Source organism: Epinephelus fuscoguttatus, linkage group LG14 (genome assembly GCF_011397635.1).
Source record: "Epinephelus fuscoguttatus linkage group LG14, E.fuscoguttatus.final_Chr_v1".
Taxonomy (NCBI): Eukaryota; Metazoa; Chordata; class Actinopteri; order Perciformes; family Serranidae; genus Epinephelus; species Epinephelus fuscoguttatus.
In genome coordinates, this window is record NC_064765.1 from 14,281,962 (window position 1) to 14,302,458 (window position 20,497).

Below are 20,497 nucleotides of genomic sequence, written 5' to 3' on the forward strand. Positions count from 1 at the left end.
CAGCCTGGTACAAATTGCTAATTTCCCCCTTCATGACAACTGTATAGTTCACTTGTTTGCATTTTATTGAGGCTTGAAGTTAAGAGCAGGCCACTTTGAGTGACAGGCTGTCTGCAAGATGTCCCCACAGTCTGAGTCAGATCCATCCATCGCTCCTCCACCGCCGCACTTCTGGTTCCAAAAATCCAAAATGCTAAGCTCAACCCGTTCAGATCCCCCATCTATTCCAATGGACATAACTTTTCTAGGATGTCTAGATCTATGATTACTGTCATCTGACTCCAACAAAATGCACAGACCTTTTTGATGGGATGTCTGTAAACCAATCACAGTGTTCCACATCACCTAGAGTGGACTGCAGTAGAGCAACGCCCCTTTCTTAACAAGCGTGGCCAACCGCGAGGCAAGGAGGAAGAGCAAGGCATGTTTTAATCTATAAATCATATAGTTAAAGTACATAATTGTGTTTAAACATTTTTCAAAGTTAACAAGATGTTATATTACTTATCCATTGTTGAAAATTAGATGAAAGATTTATAGCTAGCTTTTTTTTAATATAAAAATCTGTCCATCTTAGTCATAAGTGCTATATCGTAGGCAGCTGGACTACCTTGCGTTTCTTGCAGACATTTTGCCTCTCATCCAAGAAGCTTCTTAAGTTCTAAATTCAAGAAACGCAAGCAAATCCAGGTGCATACGATACAGCACTTACGATTACCATGACTTGGATGACTGAGAATCTTCACAGACAAAATGTCTGTCTTAGTGTTAGGAGAAAATAAATAGGCAAAACACTGTTTAAAAAGGGAAATACTCTTCTGATTTGTTTTTCCTATTGATACAGTCAGCTCATAATGCATCTTAATTATTGTGTACACAGAATATCTGTCTCAGGAGGTTTTAAGCATACTGTTTCCTGGAAATACTTCAGAAATTTAGGATATTCTGAGTGGTGATGACAAATACAATACAAAATTTATAGGCCATGTGTTTAAAGCATCACTTTATTTATTGATATGAGTTAAACATTCATGGAGACAATTTATTGTCACTTTAACGGTGAGGTGATTTCTGCGTTAAGATTCTTTGTCAGTTGCAATGGACAGAAAAAATAAAGTATGTCCTTTTTTTTTGCTAGTAATTCATGAGTGCATTTAGAGTAGAAATCCACCATTACCACGTTTTGTGTGTGTTTGGAACATATTTTGGTTTTAAACGGGTTAAGGTTTCAAAATGGGAGTGCGCAAACCAATGGGTGACGTCACAGTAGCTGCAGCCATTATTTTTATACACTCCATGGTAGAGATGCACCGATCCAGCTTTTTCAGTTACAATACCGATCCTGATGCCGTGGGTTTGAGTATCAGCCGATATCCGATACCGATCCGATACCATGGTTGACCTAAAAAGCTATATACCTTTACATGTAGAACAGAAAAGACTAGAGGCATCAGGCATTGATGACTACAGAGTTCTTTCCTAAGATAAAATGAAACAAGATGAAACAGATTAACGCAATGATGAATTATTTATTTTTAACAAAAAAAAAAAACAAAAAACAATTGTGCAACAGCAGTTGAAATAGTGTGAACTACCTCCACAGAGCAGATTCTCTCCTTCCCTCCATGACGTATGACATAGCTTGGGTCGCAATAGATTTAAAGGGAAAGCATGGCCTCAGGTATAGGTTGCATTTTCGATACCCGATCCATCTATTTTGATGATATCAGGGCCGATATTCGATCCAGATATCAAATCGGTGCATCCCTAGTCCATGGCATAGAAGCATCTGCTCATTTATTCAGGTTATTTCTTTAATTCGTTACATCTCTTACACTATGAAAACCTTTGAAAGAGACAAAAGTGAAATGCGGTTTTCAAAATGTTAAGTGCCGTCTGTGTGTCCAGATAAATAAGATTGATTGTGGGAGAAACCTTACATGTTTAAAACCACCACTCTCCAACAGAAACCAGGAAGAGAGGAAGTCTGTTTTTGTCTCATGCCTCTTCGTTGATCAAAAAACAGACAAGACTTGTTGTCTGAGGAGTGATAGGATTACGTGAAACAACCTTTTCCTCAGAAATATGACAGAGCAGATAATCCGTCAGCCAATCAGCGCTGAGCATCCAGTAGTGCTTAGGAAGCAGCTCTTTTCCACAGGAGAAGAGTTGCCCTTGTGCACAGTTTTGGCATCAGCTGAGTGAAAGTCAGTCGGCACCTCAGTGGGAGTCCTCTGACGCAGTAATTCTGTCACCATAGTGTCTCCAACAGACTCTGGAGACGTACAGAGAGTCAGGAGACACAGCAGGGAGAGGAAAATCAGTTACATCAGGTCACACTGAGATTGAGAAATCCACATTTGGGCCCCAGAGTGTGTCTGGAGAACAGAAACTCTCTTCATGTCCATCACCTGAATGGGCACTGTGACTAACATTTGACTAATGGTGGCCCAGCACATACACACATTAGTCCTGGTCCTCCTCCTCCGGTTGGACCAGCGGTGAGTCAGCAGGAGTCCAGGCAGAGTGTGAGCCTAACAGCCATGGTGACCTTTGGGTCCTGGCCTACAATGTCCCCCTTTCTCCTTGCTCAGAGGGGACTCTTGTTCGAAGGGGCAGTTCCCGCTCGTGCCCTGGCAGTTACTGTCCAGGAAATGTGAATAGAATTTTGTGACACTGTCGCGGCTGTTGTGTCACTTCCCGGTCATCCGGTATTCAGTGTCGTCGTTAGAATAGTTGATTTATGATGGACAGTCGTCACCGTCTTCGCCCCGTCTGTGACAGTGTTGTGTCACCATCTCGGCTTGTGTGTTTTATGCCGCTGTTGTCCATTTTATGCCCACAGCACATCTTTCACATTAACATACACTACGTGTAATTTCTCTCACATGCAAACAAAGACGAACTCGCACAAATGCGTGCCACACAGTCGAACACACACACCGCCATTTACTGTAAGGACCACATCTTCCAACCAGACTGTCCTTAATTCAGAACACCGCAGACAGAGAGCAGAGGACCAAGTGTTGAGAGGCAGAGAAACACAACAAGATGGTGACAAAGAGTGAGACGAGGAAAGTCAGAAAGATCAAGAGCGCAGTTAAAGCGGTGCTGAAGTTAGACGAGGAGGGCTGCTCTGTAATAATGCCAGTCATTCGAGGACAAAAGGCTTAACATCTCCTTAGCTGGAACCACAGCATTAGAAAACAGGCTCAGTGTAAACCAATGGCACATGTTCAACAGGATGGAGAGATGATGAGGCTCCATCTTAAGTGCAGCTTTTTGGCCATGCTAGCAGCTAACAGGCTCATTGTGTCAGTCGACCACTTTGGTCCAGGCTGAATAATCTCAATTTAAAGCGGATGGATTGCCATCAAATTGTGTACAGACACTCATGGTCTCCAGATGCTAATTCCTAATGTCTTTGACTTTTTCTTTAGTGCCAAAAAGGACAGTTCACTCCAAAATCAAAAAAATACTATCAGTATTTTTCCTCTTACCTGTAGAGCTAGATTGTTTTGGTGTGAGTTGCTGAGTGTTGGAGATGTCTGTCTTCTCTCAAATATTAAGGAACTCGATGGCACTCAGCTTGTGGTGCTCAAAGCGCAAAAAAAAATTAATCTGAAAAACTCAACAGCAATGTCTCTTTCCAGAAATCATAACCTGGTTACTCAAGATAATCCACAGACCTTGTTTCATGAGGGAACTATTGTCTTTCTACTGAACTACACCTGCCAGCCGTTTCACTGTGCAGAAGGAAGCGTGCATTACTGATACCGATATCTCCAACACTTGACAACTCACACCAAAACAATCTAGATTAATAAATAGTGCTAGAGGAAAAATACTTACTTTTGATTTTGAGGTGAACTGAAATTTTGTACACATGTTCATGCTCCCCTCAGGATGAATTGTAATAGCCTACCATTAGGTCAAACTTTGAATTTTTCCAGTATTTGGTTTACGACATAAACCTCTCATCAACTTCAGCTGTGCTTTAGGTTTAATGCCTTTTGGAAAATGTGGCTATGCTAACATGCTAAACTTTGCCAGCTGAATATCATCTTTGTCACTGTGCGTGTGTTGGTGTTAAGCTCAAAGTTTGCCAAAGCCACACAGAGCTGCCATCATGGCTGTAAATGTGTAACAACATAAATCTTATTTATGGAATAAATGTTCTCCAGTGGGATGTTTTTAACATTATTGCTCACATATATTGTTCTGACTCTGTATCTCTGAGTCTTGAGTCAAAATATTTATTTTCTCCGAGAGAAAAAACATACTACAGAATTGACTGCAACAACTTCTGTGAGTTGCTGTTTTGAATTACTCTGGATGTGTGATGGTCTTTACATTGATACATTTTTTTTGCTGAGTATTTTGTCCTGGTAGAAACCATCTGATACACTGTCATGTCTTTTTAATAGTCATGAAAAAGCTATATGTTAGATTTAAAGTTAAGGCAGGAAAGCAGGCAGGTATTATTGGCCCGCAGATCTTATGAATTTGACTCCACATTTAATAAACATGCTTATAAAAATATACATATTTTTGAAAATCTCTTTCTTTCTTTCTTTCTTTCTTGCAGAGAAACATAGACCTGTCTTGGTCTTACAAATATACTTCTTCTGAGCAACTTCTGTGTTAAAGGAAGTTTTTCTCCTCATAAAAAATATTTTGAATTGTGCCTCTCTGTCAGTATTACAACTAAGAATGATGAATGCGTTCATAATCAAGATTTAAACAAATGATCTCATAAACACAATAAATACATCTAATCAAAATGATCTGCAAAAAAATAAAGATATATGTGGAGACCATGTTATTTTTGGAATAGGATGTATTTACTAAGAACAGGGGTAAAAAAATGAGAATTGGTACAAAAAAAAATGTGATTTTTTTTTTTTTAAATAATTTGTTTTCAACATACATATTTTCTCCTGTGTTTCTTTTAAGATAACAATATTAAGGAAGTGAAAATAAAACAGCAAAAGATTTAAAATCAAATACCCTTTGAAAATGTTAATCCTGATAAAGTTTACAGAAACTTAAGTCAGTTCTTAATTTCACTTTATCTGAACAGTCAAATGGGATTTAAAGGAGTAATTTTAATAACACAGTTTTTATAAATAACCATGATTCCGTCCTCACCATCGAGTATGCGGTACTCCTTTTCATATAGGTTATATTCTGTGTTGTGTTCTAACACAAATGTGTTTTAATGTGACCTTTCTGGATGTTATGTCATATGTTTCAATGTGCCTGTTTTAAAAGCAGATTTTGCACACGCAAACCAAAGAAAAAATCTGCCTTTTGCATGCAAAAATTAGACAATAAAGTCATTTTTATTCTACTCTACATGCAGTAATGGAGAAAGTATTCAGATCCTTTACTTAAGTACAAGTGCTAATACCACACTGTAGAAATAGCCCTGCACTGAAAATGTTACTGAAATAACACTGAGTGAGTACAGTCAGGACCGTGTACTTGTAGTATTAAAGGTAAAGGTACCTAATGCAGACAAGTAAAAAAAAAAAAAAAAAACAAACATCCAAAAAGAAAAAAAATGCAAAAAAAATTAATTAAAAACAAAAACAAAAAACGACTTAAACATTAAAAAATAGGCCTAGTTGCCAATTAATTTCTGCCAATTGGCTTATTAATTAAGTGACTGATCATTTCAGCTGTACTGTAACAGTTGTGTAGATAAATTCATAACAAAACATATTTTAAAAACTCTTCCTATGCTTTTTATGCAAAAATCTTAAATTGTAAAGTAACTTCAATTAAAAGCCTAGTTTCAATTATGTACCCAGTCCCTTTTACTCGGTGTGGCTACACATTTTGACAAATAAAAGCCTGTCTCGATTAGTCGCCTGGTCTGGTTACCAAGCAGTTCATTTTTGTTTTTATAAAAGTTCTTCAGCTGTATAAAACTTGGTCATTGGCTACCTCAAATGATGTGTCCATTCTTTGAGTATTCATATTCCTTTAGACCATAAGGGTCCTCAGATCAGAATCAAAGGGTTTTTTTTTTTTATAAAGATTAATCCAAGATATGAGTATTTTTTTAACAGGATAAAGTGGTGGTGTGTCGGTATGCCAGGTGCCGTAATCCTTAAGTGTCGTAATTCTCTCTTTCTCTGAGGCGCTGTCTGTCGGAGCTAGATCAAATGAATGACTGATAATTGATATATTGTTGGAAGCCTAATTTTTATACAAGTAATATTCATACTGGTTTAAATAAACAATTTCATTGTGTTTCCTGATCTTTGCTGAGCAACGGTTTTGCCTGAAAGGAATTGAAGTCCTGTTAATTCAACACATTCTCACTCCAACCTCGTCACATATTGTGCCACTATCCATGTCCAGATACAACATGTAAGGTACCCCGGGTGCGTTGGTTGTTGATGTTCTGGGACGCCATGTCAAGTTCTGCCTGTTACATGCATTGTCCTCTTTCAAAATATATTCACGTTCTTACAGGAAATTTAACGTTTGCATACAGACTCTTTCAAAATAAACACCCTACATCAGTACAACAATGCACACTTGTGGTTAGGTTTAGGAAAAAAAGAACAGGGTGTTGCTTTATAATGTTATTGGACGCAAACACCACTCTCCCGGGTGAAAGTCCAGGTGTTTTTTGGATCCATCCACCACACCTACTGCCCTCCCTACTTGGACTTTCACAGCCTTAACTTTCGTTCTTGTCCTGCACCTGGCTGCGTATCATGCCGACGTTAAAGGACAGCTTTTTCGTCAGTGTCTGAAGCCGAAATCACTGCCAAAGCGCTGGATATCGACGACTTCGTAGTGAGACCAGGTTGGTTAATTTTAGTGATTTAAGCAAATAAATGCCCTGGCTATTAATTGAAGTTTTACAGTGGTAACTAAAGCTTTCAGAGAAATGTAGTGAATTAAAAAGAACAATATTTCCCTCTGTGTAGTGGAGTAGAAGTATATTGTGGCATGAGAAGAAACTGTCGTCAATATGTGTGCCCACATGTCAGCAGGGCAATTTGTGATACATGCAGTTTTCACTACACCCCAAAAGTCTCCTTAAATTCCTGATTAAAGGGATTTGTTGAATTCCTGCTAACAAAGTGGATAACCAGCTCATCATCCAGAGACTGGAAACTCTGAACAGCAAAGCGGGGAGCAATCAGAGGGATGGATGCAGACGAGACGAGACAGAAAATACAGTGAGTAGACAGACAGAGACAGGAAAGAAAAGTTCGAGATTGGGTTAGAGACGACGGGAGAGCCAGAAGCCACTGAGACAGAGATATTTGGAGAGGGAGAGAGGGAGCGGGGGCAGAAAGAGGGGAAACACACAGAGAAAGAGAGACAGAGAGAGAGGGAGTAATCAAGGAGAATCAGGACGTTTCCTCTGTAATACCCACAGGCCTCGACTGAGCCCCAGCTCCACAATCCTCCCTGATTGGAGGGAAGGGTTTGTTTGAAGAGGAGGTCAAGACCATCAGTACCTTGTTAAGGAAAAGTTGTGTCCAGAGGAATGAAGGAGGCTGACTCCTTCCTGAGGAATTCACAGGGGGATAGTGTGTGGTGTGTGTTGGTGTGTTTAAAAGTGTGTGTGTGAGGGAGACAGAAAGAAAGCACCCGACGTTTGAGAAAGAGACTGTTTTTTGTGTGAAAGAGAGGAAAGTGTGTTGATATAGTCACTAAAACGGAGCAGCGAAGAGGAGGAGAACTCAAATTGTGATTTAAGGAGGACCCTATCAACCCCCTCCTCACATAGTTTCTAAAGCCAGGATAGCAGCGCTGGCATTCGCAGCAATAATGCATGACAGATGTACATCAACCGTGCTCTCTCTCTATCTCTCCGTCTCTCCCTCCCTCTCAGTCCTTCTCTTTCTGCCTCCTCCCATCTGGACCCAATGTGTTGTTGGTGATGGGCATCAAACATAAAGGCATAAACCACTATAAAACTGAGGAGAGGATTACGGTCTCATCTGAGGAATCCTCCCGTTATGGTGGTTTAATAGTAACTCTATAGACAGTGGATGTTTATTAAAGGTGGCATGGTGTCAACGTGCTTTCATTTTATTTATTCATTTATTTAAACTTTATGTTGATTAATTTTGCAGTCATTCAATTAACGAAACATCAGGGGGGAACCACTGCCTTCAATTTACAAGTTTTTGATACGTCTTCAGACCAGCTGGCCAAGTAACACCTCATTTCTCTTATAGCCTGTCCATTTATTCCAGTGTTCCACATGCGTCCTTGCTATACTCCTCAGGGGAAAGGTCAGTTCTTCCATGGAATATAGTTCCTCTACAGCGTCCATCCACTGTCCTGGGGGTCTTATTTATAAAACAGTGCGTAGGATCCTTTCTAAAAATTTGCGTATGAATAAAAGCCAAAAACGTGCACCCAAAAATATTTGACAGTTTCTACAAACAGGCTTCCACCTCACAATCTGTGTCGCCAATTTCCTGTCTCCAAAGTGTTTGTAAGCGTGGATCAGAGTTTCTTCCATCAAGTCTGTTTTTATAGATCACAACTTTTGCACGGGAAGTGGAAGATTAAAAAACTACACTGGACTTCTTGTCGCCATGAAGGTGAGTAAGTATTGTCTGTATTTTCTAAAGTGACCTCTTCCTTTAGGCATATTTTTTAGTGTATATTGTTTTTCTGCATCTTATAATATTGCAACATTTTAAATGCTGCAGTTATAAATATTCGTCTGTTTGGCCATGTTTTTTTTAGAAGGTAGAGAGGTTCAACTTTTAATGACATCAGGCCAGAGTTTGCTCTTTTCTTTCTTTTCTTTCTATTTAGTCATTTATTCTTTTGTTTTAAGCTATGATATAATTACCGTAAAACTTCATTTAAAAGTCTAGTCCCAATTAAATGCCCAGTCCCTTTTACTAGCCCAGTGTGGCTGCACATTTTGACCAATAAATGCCTGTCTCAGTTAGACACCTGGTCTGGTTACTAAGCGGTTCATTTATTTCTTATTTATTTAAGAATAACAAAAATGTACTCCCATCCTAGCCGTTAGATGCATAGGGGTTTGTTTATTTATTTATTTATTTGTATGCTGTAGTTTTGTGACCAAAATATTTCCGCATGTCTGTTCCTTTCCAAAAATCTTAAGTCTCATATCCCCCACTGAAAAAAGAATTATAGGCTACCTTACTGACTTTTTTACTTAGTATTTATTATGTATCTTAAAAATATAGGTATGTATGTGTTTGTTGTCGTGAGAACAGTGTGATAGGCTTATGCGAGTGTGTGTTGGTGCATGTGTACACATTCATATGCTGCTAACTGGATTGCTCAAACAAAGTTTTGTTGACAAAAAAGGATCTATCTATCTATACAACTACATTATTTACATGGTAAAACAATTTCACATTTCTTATATGTAATTTTAACATTAACTCTAAGCCTGAAAAATAAAAGTGTGTATTTGGTTAAAACCTATTGAACTCAAATGTTTCAAATATTCCCCCTTAAACTTCCCCTTTAATACCATAAATGATAGAGTAAAGTTTCTTTGTTCATTGACGGCTTTCAGTTTCCAAACACTGACATATTTGACCAAATTTGTGGTCTCATCCATTTATTCTTTGATCAGATATTTATTAATTTAAGTCTTAATTTTGCTTATTTTAATCTGTACTGTGTTTAGGCACTAAAATTAACATTTATTTCTTTATGTCTGAGTAATACATGTCTGCACAGGCTTCCTGATTAACAAAAAACGTCAAATTTGAAGACAAAGCTCAAACGTCTCCCCTTAGATCCACATAAGAAATCATACAACTCTTTCCACACGCTGTAACAGAACCTCATGTAAAATTGGTGGAGTAGCCCTTTAACCACAGTGTTTTCCACATGCGCTTGTGTTTCTGTCTTCACACAGCAGAGGGCAGCACATTCACAGTGCATCATGTTAAAGTCGCCCCCTCTCATTATCACACTAACACAAAGGTCAATAAAAAATCCTGCGGTTCTTCCAAGCACCAGCAGCCTTGATGGTAACCCAGCAGCGTTTTCACATCTTAATTTAAAAAGTGTGTTCTCTAACAAACAAGATCTGTCTGTTGGATGTTGACATGCTTCACTTGTTTTATGCAGTGAAGTAAAATCTGACGCCAAGAATCATCTGAGCTGCTCCCTCATTACTCCTCTGTGCTGCGTAAAAAGAGAAACAAGGGAATTGAGAAATGAAGGAGAGGACTGGTGGAGCTGAGGGAAGGGAAGGAAAGGAGAGAGCACGGCGCTCGATGAAGGGAGGAAGGAAAGAGAAGAGTGATCACTCTGAGAGAACTGAAATGTGGCCTGCATTCTGCTGTGTCACCGTGCTGTTGTACTTTGTTTTGTTACTTCCTCGTAGCAGTGAATGGACTTGAGCACAATGTCTGTGCAGGAGGTGAATACGCAGGTATTCATCTGTAAGAAACAAAGAAAATCTAGCTGAATAAAACCATCTCATACACATAAAGAAATCACCACTTTTAATTCCAGCATTGCAGCATTTAAAACAGAGAAGCTATTCTTCACTGTAGAAGCTTTTTGTCACAAAAAATACGTCTTTCTGTTTCTGTAGAGAGATAAATGTTCCCAGTTGGGCAGCAGGCCAAGCAAAGCACTCCAGACACCCCTCTCCCCAGCAACACTTTCCAGCTCCTTCTGGGGGATCCCAAAGTGTTCCCAGGCCAGATGAGATATGTAATCCCTCCAGCATGTTCTGGGTCTGCCCCGGGGCCTCCTACCAGTGGGACAAGCCCAAAACACCTCCAGTAGGAGGCGCCCAGGAGGCATCCTGATCAGGTGCCTGAACCACCTCAACTGACCCCTTACGACACAAAAGAGCAGCGGCTCTACTCCGAGCTCCATCTGGATGTCCGGGCTCCTTACCCTATCTCTAATGCTGTGTTCCCACCAAATGGAGCATGTGGGTTTCGAGAATGGTACAATACTAGGTGGAGCTCAATGTGCCATCACAGACAGTGAGATGACCAACACCAGCAGCACTCATGCATCCCCAAACCATGATACTGCCTCCACTATGCTTGACAGTAGGTACTGTACATGCTGGAGATAATGCTTCGCCTGGCCTTCTACGTACCCTCACATTAGTAGGAGGAAGATAAAGCTGGAAACTGGACTCATCTGACCACAAAATCTTCTTCCAATTCCTGGCTGTCCAGTTCTTGTGTGCCTGGGCCCAACGACGCCGGGTTAACCTCTGTCTCTCATTGATCAGGGGCTTCTTGATAGCCTTGTAGGACCTTAAGCCATGATCTAAAAGTTGGCCACGTACAGTGCGGGTGAAACACTGGACACCAGTTTGGTTTGACCACTGCTGCTGAAGCTCCTGTGATGTCATTTGGCGGTTTTGCCTGCACATGCGGATCAGGATGCGGTCATCTCTTGCTGAAGAAACCCTTGGACGCCCAGATCTTGGTTTGTCTTCCAAGCTGTTGGTTCATCTGTATTTCTGCAGAGTGTATCCAACTGCTGAAGGACTGCATCTGCACCTCCTGGCTATCTGGCGGCAACTGTACCCTTCCTGGCTGAGAATCTTTATCTTCAGGCGTGTTTCCTGCGTTAGGTTCCTTGTTTTAGCCATTTTTGTGTCTGAAGAACTTTCAAATGTGCTGGCTTTATGTAGACACGAAGCTTGGCAACAAAAATTGTGTCTTTTAATAAAAAGAACAACCTTCATCACTGGTACCAAAATGACCCAATACTCAAAATTTCTTATATATTTTTATGGAACCAATCAATTTTAAGTTTGTAATGGCTTTTTTAGGATTTATTTAGTATTTTGGCTGTGACTGTACTAAAAGAAATTGCACCTGAAGACCTAAGAGTGATTCTTAATGCAATATTTCACAAATGCATGGGGTGTCCGAAAACTTTTTTCCACCACTGTATTTACAGAACTTACCAAGTAGACCAGTCTCCTTGGCGACTTTCACCCAAGCCTGCTCCTTTTTGTTGCGGTTTCTGTAGAGTAGACACGTAGTATCATATAGCTCCGGGTAGCCACTGACGACCATGGCTGAGATAACCACCATCGCTGCTTTGTACCTGCTCTTGAAGTCCCAAATGCGTCGGAGGGCCAAACGCCGTCGTTTTTGGGTTCACCCTATCCTGCAGAAGCGCATCCAGCTCGGCGAGTTTCACCACCTCTTCCAGGAACTCCGTCTGGATGATAGCCGCTTTCAGGGGTATTTCAGGCAAACGCGAATTCGCTTCAAAAGTTCAATATTTTCAACTCAAGCGATGAGGCGTTGGACGCGAATTTCGCGTCTATCGCGCCGTGCTAGACGCCTCTATTGCGTCCATCATGTCGCGCTAGACGCGTCCATCGCGCCGCCCGGCACGATTTCGCGTCTAATCGCGTCTTTGCATTGACTTTGTATGTAATCTTGACGCGCGAATTTGCAAATTCGCGTTTGGTGGGAACACAGCATAAGGCTGAGCCCAGCCACCCCATGGAGGAAACTTATTTCAGCTGCTCGTATCTGCAATCTCATTCTTTCAGTCACTACCAAGAGCTCATGACCATAGTTGAGGGTTGGGATGTAGATGGACCAGTAAATTGAACAAGACCTCGAGATACTTGAGCTCCCTTGCTGGAGGCAGTCCTTTTCACTCAAGAACAAATTAAGATTTTGTGTACATAAAATATGATCAGCTAATAAAGTATGGTAGGTTCTTAGTGATTTAACTAACTTACAGTATAGAACATCGGTGTAATAGAAGACAGCTGTATAATAGTAGACTATCAACATATTAAAACCCCTGTGAAGTATTCTTCAAATACTTCTCTCTCTGACATTAAATATTCCTGATAAACAACAATCACAGTTAATGTTCAGAGAAAACATCCTCTATCAGGACTGAGTGGTTTCATCTAGTTCAGCAAACAGTCGCAAAAACGAATGTGAAACATTAACAGTGTGGGAGCACACGTGCAGGCGCAGCCCTGTAAATGTACTCAACACACCTTTATCTGCATATTCTGTGTCACAGAATGAATCGTCAGGTATGAGTCACCTGATACGTTTTTTGGCAACAAAAGCCTATTACTGTTAATGACAGTGGCATCCATTGTCCATAATCTGAGACGTGTTTACTGTGCCAGGAAAAGGCTGAGGTTTGTTTTAGTTCAGAGTGTCTGCAGACAGAATAACCTACAGTGAGACAGACAAATAGACGAGAGGGAAACAAATGCCTTAAAGCAGTGGTTCCCAACTGTTGGGTCGTGGTCCAAAAGCAGGTCGCTTGTCCAATATATTCTCACTTTGACCTCGTTAAATATCAACATTTGGTCATGGACTCTTTCAAAATAAATGCCCTATGTCGGTACAACACCACAAATTCAGGGTTTTTTTCCCCTTCAACAGCTAATGCACGTGGTTAGGTTGAAGCAACAAAAGCGTGTGTTTGAGTTTAGGAAAAAGAGAACAGGGTTTGGCTTTATAATCTTATGGGACGCAAACACCGGTGTCCCGAATGAAAGTCAGCATGTGTTGGACCCATCCACCAGGCCTCCCATCTGCCACATGCGGACTTTTGCTGCCTTAACTTTAGTCTTGTCCCGCCGCGTTTCCACGTGATGCTGCTAGTTGCCATTAAACTATAATGGCAACCAGCTGCATATCATGCCGATTTTAAAGGTCAGCTTTTTTCGTAGGTGTCTGATGCCGCAAGTCAATGCCAAAGCGCCAGATTTCATATCTTCTGAGTGAGACTGGGTTGGCGGGTCCATTCTCGATGGACAGCAAGTGACTCGCAAACGTTTCAAGTTTGTAAAAAAACTTTTTTGAAGTGCGGTAAATTTCTGGCACTGAGCTTCTATTTTTAAACTGCCATTTCCAGCTGTAGAGTTGGTAACAAATGGACAGCTATGTACTTGACAGAGACAGCGAACTAGCTTGGCAATGTGGCCATGGGCAAGTATGACGTTGAATGTATTAAACTGTGTGGACCTTCAACTAATGACTAATGTTGTGTTCAAACCAAATGCAATGCGATGTGAAAATTTGAGTTACTTGCACAAGTTTGAACGCTAGAATATTTTGTGACCCACTTCATAAACACGAATAACTTGTATTATACGCGTGTGAAATCACTGAATTGATGAATGAACTTCTGCTGGTACGTCCTCGGCATCATACATCCCTGGAGAATCCCAATGCTGATTGTCTATCGCAGCACGAATCGGTCACTTAAGTTCAGATTTTTCAACTCTTGCAAAAAACGTATTACGTGAAATCATGCTCCTCGCTTCATTTGCGCTGCTTAATTAGCATATTTCGAGTCATTCATGTCGCATCCATCGTGCTGCCCAGCAGGAATTCATGTCTTATCATGTCTTTACATTGGCTTTACATGTAAGTAACACGCGCAATTTGTTTTACCCACCTTAAAGCAACACCTGACTCCAAAGACAAAAGATGAGAAGGTCAAAACAGTAGACAAATATATCGGAGTGAATTGAGCAACAAATATTAAATTGCATTCCAACCAAGTGTCTAGGTGCACCTAGGTGATAAAAATGTCACAGCAGCCATTCGGCTGTTTACACCCATCCTTATGATAACTATCGATCCCACTGCATGTTGTGATTGGCTAATACTCATCACACTGTCGCATCAAGGTCAGAAGTGGCTGTTATTAGGACAAAGAGGTTAAGGGTAGGCTAAACAAGCTCAGATATTCTCTGAAATTTAACTGCCACAAAGTCAGGTGACGTAGTATAATCGGTAACACAGTCCATAGATGTAATAATATGTGATGGATAGGTGAGTTAAGCCCGGGACTTTTACACAGGAGACTGGAGTTCAAGTCATGTGAGAGTGACTTGTTATTTTTAGAATTTCTGTTTTTAGTTTTGAGGATGTATTAAGCTGCTGAGTGCACACTGAATAGACCTGTTCATGGTAATGTAATGTTTTTTGACGTTGCTAGGACACAAAGGTGTAAACAGCATTGTTGGCTACGAACATCTTAGTGCAAATAGCATCCGCCAATTTTAAAAAGTGTCCAGTGTTCATAAATTACACGTGAAATAGCAGCTGGTTTCACACTGGTCATCCTCCTGCAGCTATCATACTATCATAATATGATACAATCCATCCTGTCATCAAATCTGCAAGTCATTTTTGTTTTCATGTTCTGGTGGGTGTGGTGTGAGGTGTCCGGATAATTACACAGCCTCACTGTAGACTTCCTGTATGTCACAGCTGACACCTTTGGAAATATGCTGCCATGCAAAAATTAACACACCCATCTGAACTGAAACTGCCAGAGGGCAGAAGACAAACACTCTTATTATACATGATCACATGAGGATTTGCATAAAGTCTGAATGCAGTCAGGTCCTGAAATAAGTAAGGGAATAATAAAGGGATGTTTACACATATGATGAGGATTCACAGCCCTACAAAATAAATGTTTAGAGAAGGGAAATTCCCGCCTCACGTTAAAACACTACCCCAGACTCTAATCACTATCTGTGCACTTTAATTTCCATCATTATCACTTATTGAATTGACTTTAAGTGTCTGTGGGTACAAAGATGGTGTAGCGCAAATATAATTAACTCATCTTCCTTTATCACAGGTAATCAAGTGATCATGGGAAACTGCCGAACGAGTCAGCATGGGCTACAAAGAACTTTGAAAAGCTTGTTGTTTGGTGAAGTTTTGTTGAGGAGGAGTTTATTGATTGAAGTTAGTCATCCATTCCCAGTAAGTTTGCAGCCGGAACGGTTGGTTTTCTGAGAATTAAGTCAAGCATGTTCACTGTGGCCATTTGCCAAGGGTGTGACTTGTCACCTCTCTTGTTGTGTGAGATATCCGCGGACAGGGAGTCATCTGAGGTCTGGCTTTCTTGAGAATAATCTTTTTAAATTCATGTTTTTCTTCAGGGAGTTCTGTCTGTACAGCGACTGTCAGGCTGTCAAACAAACGCATTCACTTAATCAGACCAGTCAACAGTTAGGGGATTAGATTTTGCAGTAGACCAGTGAGACGAACAATTCACCAAACACTGAACAGCTTACTCCCAAAACAACAACCTTTCATGCAGTTAGAAAAACAGCTTTGTTTCAGCTTTCACATCAACAATTTGGTCTTTAAATAGTTCATTTATTTTGAGAAGTGGGAGAATTTTCTGGGCCCATAAAAGGACACATAACTGTATCTCCAAATTTGGAGATACATGGTTGTCCCTAGTCAGTGATTATGAGTATGTCTGATAAAATTATCTTACTAACCAAAGGTCCACTTACTAGATCTTTCCAGGTTTTAACTGCGTCTCTTAACCCCTTTCTCACTCAAGTTTTAAGCCACTGTGGAAAAGAGATCCAAGGAACCAACTTCATGACTAACTAAAGTCTATCCACTGCTGAAGACCAGAACAAGCTAGTAGGAAGACCTTGAGTTGAGATTTACTTTTTCAAACAATTAACCAGTGTCTGTTCCAAACATCACCAAAGGTCGCAAGCTTTGGATAGAGAAAGCATTTCAGATGCCACTGAGGGTGGCTTTGGCATCTAGTCTGCCCCCTCCTTTGAGTGAGTTCCAAGCAGTACTGAGCAGGAGGAGACCCTGGAGAGAAGGATTATGTCTCCTAGCTGGTCTGCTAAAACCTGGAGATCTCCCATGCAGGAGGAACTGGAGGAAAGAAAAGGCCTAATTTTTATCAATGACCACAACAAGCGCGTTTGATGAATGGATTGTGATAGCTTGCAGGTGCAGCAGGCTATTTTCACACAAGAAAATTATACATATTATCACATATCAATTAAAGTTGAAAATATGGATTATAACTAGTGTTGGAAGCATAGGCGTAGATTTCAGGGGGACGCAGGGGACACGCCCCCCTCAATATTTGCATTTGTCCACCTAAATAAAAACATGAAAGTAGCAAATGACTTATTTTGACGAAATTAATGACATTTCCACCTTAAAATTATGCAAAAAGGCACAAACTGGTGCATAACAAGAATGCCAGAATGCAGGAAATGAAGTGATTAGGCCCGTTTCCACTGAAGAAGTTCCTGGTGCTATTTGGGGGGCAGGAACTACTACAGGAACGTCCTCTCGCTTGGCCCTCTCAACCGCCATGTCTCCACTGAGAGAGCGGAGTAGGAGGAAGGTTCCTGTAAAGTTACCGGGCTCTGTATGTGACGTAATCGTTACGCGACCATTTTGACCGGGGTGGTCAAAGGAGCGTAGGGATGGCGTTAGCCGTTAGTGGTGTCTGTAATAACTCCAGTCACGGTCCGTGAAAAAAATATTTTTTCCAGCACATGTCATAGTCACAACATGATTGAGCTAACTGGAGTAGTTTCATGTTGTATCCAACAACGGGAGGCTTTTAACAGATGACGTCCTGATGTTAGCTTTGCTGCTGCTGTTAGCTGTCCCTGTCAGCTGATGCTTTCTAGATATCGTGATTTCCCAAAACTGAATAAATACCACACATAGCAACACAAAACTGCTTTGCTAGCTCAATCATGTTGTAACTAAGATATCCACTGGAAAAAATAACATCTTGTTATTTACAAAATGTCACATCCCGCCTTGAGTATATCCAATCAGCACCAAGTAATCCCCAAGCCCCAGCCAGGAGTTTCTCGGGGTCGTTCTGAGTACCTACTCCGAGGCAGGGACTTGTTTAGCCCCTGTAAAAGTTCCGAAACTCTGTCCTTCGGGGGTGGTTCCTGCGGTGGAGACACGCACCAACGACCCAGGCCCCGTAAAATTACCCCGAAGTTCCTGCAGTGGAAACGGGCCTATTGACACTTAAATACTCCTGGAGGAGGACCTCCTACCCCCCATGTCTAACGTGTCCCCCCAGTATTGAAATGACTGATACCACCTTAGATGGAGGTGTCAAAATGAAATGAAAAATTAAAGTGCTTTCCTTTTTTTCCACTGTTATTCTTTTGCTTCTACTTTAGGAAACCAGTGCTCAGAAGTTTTGGGTAGGCGTTGTATAAACCACCACCTGAATGTCCCCAACTGTGTTTATTAGGAAAAAGGTCTCTGCTACCATCTTACCACCCACCTCCTACCATCAGGTATGTGATACACTTGATTGGACTTGCATTTATTTTGCTGAGTGGATGAATCGCTAACCTGAAGGGCCAATAATTACCAAAAAAAAGTTTGGTCTCATGTTCTTTTAAAGAAACATAACAGAAAGTAAATAGCCGCACCATTTTTGCTGTATTTGTGTTGAATGTTATTTGTATTTTTTGTTTTTTGTCTCACTTTATTTGTATAAATTTAGCTATGTGATTTATTTATTTTTTGGTACTGCATTGTCTGGTGTTACGATGCTGTCTTCATGATGGAAACTGAAGTGTAATTTCCATTGGGGTTGGGGGGGGGGTCCTGTTGTGCCTATTCCCCACCTACTATTTGGCATATCTAGGACTATTCTAGCAGAATTTTTAACGATGACCAACGTAATTATTTGCTGGATTTTGTTTACTATAGTTCCTAAATGTATTTAAAAAAACAGGAAATGGGATTCAAATTGTGGGGTTTTTTTCCAGGAGGACCCCCAACCCCCCTTTTTAAACCTTTAAGGTCCTGTTCAACCATTTGGTAGAGCACTATTTGAGTCACTGTGTCTTCATGAAAAATATGTTGAATTTAACTCAACCTGACTGAGTTATCTCTACCATTCGGTTTAGGTATATTATGCTAAAATATGTCCATTAGATGTCGCTGTTTCTTTTCAGTTTGATTCCTACAGGAAGTTAGTCACAAAGAAGTCACTCCAGATCATGAGGAGGCTGTGTGTAGTAGGACTTTCAATGGTAGGCATGTTTGTGCAAGATGTTACAGTTTCAGAGGTCTCACTGAACACATTTATGTAACTTTAGGCAAAAACTAAAAATCATTGAAGTGACCTTTTATAGTAAAGGTAGTGATTGTAAGATAATAAATATATATCTTGTATGAAATAAAAAAGAGTGAATATTCACTGTTGTCAATACCATAAATTTAATGTTATGTCATTATGTATCTGTTGAAAAAAAATACAAATATCAATATGATTTTTTCACCATTTTAAGATGTTTTCAAAGGAAATAATACTGGTACTAACTCCATGATCATAAATTGATATATGTTGGCATCCCAGTGTATTACAAGTATTATAATAGTGCATGATTTGTCATTTTGATTTTTTTCATGTTCTGCAATTACCTTTACCAAACCAACATTTGGTAAAGGCCTATAGTAAAAGACTATGGGGTCTGCTAAAAAAAAACCAACCCATTTTATTTATTTATTTATTTATTTATTTATTTATTTATTTAACAGAGACTGTATCATACCTAGTGGTGTTTGCTGTATAATTTCTGTATGGGTCTAATGTTATAACTTCCTTGTGGGATATTGTTGTAGCAGATAAAGTGCCCTTTACTTAAATCCCTCACATTGTACATGGTATTATGGGATTTACTTTGCCTCCTACTGCTGATAGATTACATGTCACCATCAGCCAGGATGATTCATCAGGGCAGATCCAGAGTCTGTTTTATTTTTTCTGCATGAATCATTGATCAAACTTCCTGGGAACTGCTGTGGATTTCCTCTGTAGCCCTCTGTGTGTGTGTGTGTGTGTGTGTGTGTGTGTGTGTGTGTTTGGGGCGGATGCATAAGGGGGGGGGTTCTTGATATGTTCCTGCAGCAGCGTGTATTCAGCAGGGTAACAGTTATATAATAATTCCTGCATGCGTCCTACTTTGGCCGAGGTTCAGTTTCAGTTTGAGGAATGCTGCTCCTGACTTGTTGCCATGTAGGTCGCTGTACATGCGTACATTGTTTGCAGTGTACTCAAGAGTTGCAGAGTCATGTTGATGCATAAATTCCTCCTCCACCAGCACAGCAGCCTTTGGATGTGTGCCCGTGGCGACGCAGAGCAGCAGCTCCGCACATTACCGTGAACACAGATCCGCTGGTTTCCTGACAGGACGGAGAGCTTCAGCCAGCGGCTGGGGAAAGACCTCCTGCGGTCGGACAAGTCGAGCGGAAACTCCCTGAAGTGATGTCGGTGCTTCTCTCATGTGACATGGAGTCTACCAGCTACCATTGAAGCCCTGCACTGGGTGAGTGGATGTGTTTTTAAGTGGAAAGTGTCGGGTTCATGTGCTGAGTGGACGCGCCCTGTGGACAAATCACTGATATATTCAAACGTTATTGTGCGTGGGATCTCACAGCAGCGCTCGTGACAGTTGTTGTGTTGCCATGTCGCAGTTACAACAGTGTTTATGTTCAGGGCACGATAAGATATCCGGTGCTTTATACTTTAGTTGTCGACCTCTCAGTTTGTTTCTTCGGTTGTGCCCAGACTCCTGAAGGGGAATTGAAACTTTTGCTCGGTGTGTTTGCTTCACTGTGAGTCATTCATACACTGATAGTCTAATATGCTCTGTTAGTCAACATTATGTGTCAGTCCTCGTAAAATATAACGGTTT

At 40.6% G+C, this 20,497-nt stretch overlaps 1 protein-coding gene across 3 annotated transcripts in view; it reads left to right on the forward strand.

Annotated features, from left to right (window-relative positions):
- Nucleotides 1-19,712: 19,712 nt before the first annotated feature.
- The window catches only part of keap1a (kelch-like ECH-associated protein 1a), a 28,294-nt gene continuing 27,509 nt past the window's right edge, over nt 19,713-20,497 (forward strand). The window contains exons 1-2 of one of the 3 annotated variants that reach the window (XM_049595856.1): nt 19,724-19,818; nt 19,909-20,128. The gene's annotated coding sequence lies outside the window, so the exon portion shown is untranslated. Of the gene's footprint in view, nt 20,129-20,497 lie in introns of all 3 variants that reach the window. The other 2 variants (XM_049595855.1, XM_049595857.1) reach the window with 2 other exon arrangements.